Genomic DNA, 1,802 nt, shown 5'->3' on the forward strand with positions numbered 1-1,802 from the left:
CGAAGTTCTATCACACTTGTTATCTCTTACTGAAAATTCGAGTTCTATCAAACTTGTTATCTCTAACCAAACATTTGTGTTCTATTAAAACTGTTATCTCTTACCAAACAGAGTTTTATTAAATATTTTTCGTGTTCTATCAAAATTGTTTTCTCTTACTAAATATCTGAGTTATGTCTCCTACAAAACGTCGAAGTTCTATCACACTTGTTATCTCTTACTGAAAATTCGAGTTCTATCAAACTTGTTATCTCTAACCAAACATTTGTGTTCTATTAAAACTGTTATCTCTTACCAAACAGAGTTTTATTAAATATTTTTCGTGTTCTATCAAAATTGTTTTCTCTTACTAAATATCTGAGTTATGTCTCCTACAAAACGTCGAAGTTCTATCACACTTGTTATCTCTTACCGAAAATTCGAGTTCTATCGAACTTATTATGTCTTACCAAGCACCCGTTATTTCTTTCCAAACATCTGTTAGAGACATTTATTATATTTTATTAAACATCCGAGTTTTATTAATCCTTTTCATGTTCTATCAAAACTTCTCTTACGAAACATCCGAGTCTTATCAAACTTGTTATCCCTTACTAAGCACCCGTTATCTGTTTCCAAACATCTCTTCCAAACATTTATTATCTCTTACGAAACATTCGAGTTCTATCACATTTGCTTTCTTTTAACAAATATCCAAGTTCTACCAGACCTGTTTTCTCTTATCAAACACCCGTTATCTCTTATCAAACATCCGATTTAGTATATAGCCAAGTGCTGGCTTGATTCGCCTTACTGTTATGGCTGAAAATACATTTAATATTCCAATCACAGAGCCTCATTACACCAGATGTTTTATTGCGTGTGTTCGTTTTGGTCATATATATGTACACAGATAATTTCAGTATACCAGATGTTTTATTGAGTGTGGTCGTTTTGGTCATATATATGTAGACAGATAGTTTCAGTACACCAGATGTTTTATTGAGTGTGGTCGTTTTGGTGATATATATGTACACAGATAGTTTCAGTATACCAGATGTTTTATTGAGTGTGGTCGTTTTGGTCATATATATGTACACAGATAGTTTCAGTATACCAGATGTTTTATTGAGTGTGGTCATTTTGGTCATATATGTGTACACAGATAGTTTCAGTACACCAGATGTCTTATCTAGTGTGGAAGTTTTGGTCATATATACGAGTGTGGTCGTGGCAGTTTTAGTGCAGCTTATGTTTTAATGAGTGTAGTCGTGTGAGTTTCAGTACAGTTGATGTTTTATTAAGTGTGGTCGTGAGAGTTTCTGTACAGCTGTTGTATTGAGTTTGGTCGTGAGAGTTTCAGTATAGCTGATATTTTACTGAGTGTGTTCGTGAGCGTTTCAGTACAGATGATGTTTTACTGAGTGTAGTCGTGAGAGTTTCAGTACAGTTGATGTTTTATTAAGTGTGGTCGTGAGAGTTTCTGTACAGCTGTTGTATTGAGTTTGGTCGTGAGAGTTTCAGTATAGCTGATATTTTACTGAGTGTGGTCGTGAGCGTTTCAGTACAGATGATGTTTTATTGAGTGTGGTCGTGAGAGTTTCAGATAGCTGATGTTTTATTGACTGTGGCCGTGAGAGTTTTAGTATAGCTGAGTGTTTCATTGTGTGTGGTCGTGAGAGTTTTAATAGAGCTGTCGTTTTATTGAGTGTGGTCGTGAGAGTTTCAGTACAGCTGATGTTATATTAAGTGTGCTCTTGGTAGTTTCAGTACAGCTGATGTTATATTAAGTGTGCTCTTGGTAGTTTCAGTACAGCTGATGT

At 34.8% G+C, this 1,802-nt stretch overlaps 1 protein-coding gene across 1 annotated transcript in view; it reads left to right on the forward strand.

The window, feature by feature from the left end:
* The window catches only part of LOC106463762 (palmitoleoyl-protein carboxylesterase NOTUM-like), an 87,957-nt gene that overhangs the window by 1,177 nt on the left and 84,978 nt on the right, over positions 1-1,802 (forward strand). The window lies entirely within an intron of this gene.

Source organism: Limulus polyphemus, unplaced genomic scaffold, assembly GCF_000517525.1.
Source record: "Limulus polyphemus unplaced genomic scaffold, Limulus_polyphemus-2.1.2 Scaffold1476, whole genome shotgun sequence".
Classification (NCBI taxonomy): domain Eukaryota; kingdom Metazoa; phylum Arthropoda; class Merostomata; order Xiphosura; family Limulidae; genus Limulus; species Limulus polyphemus.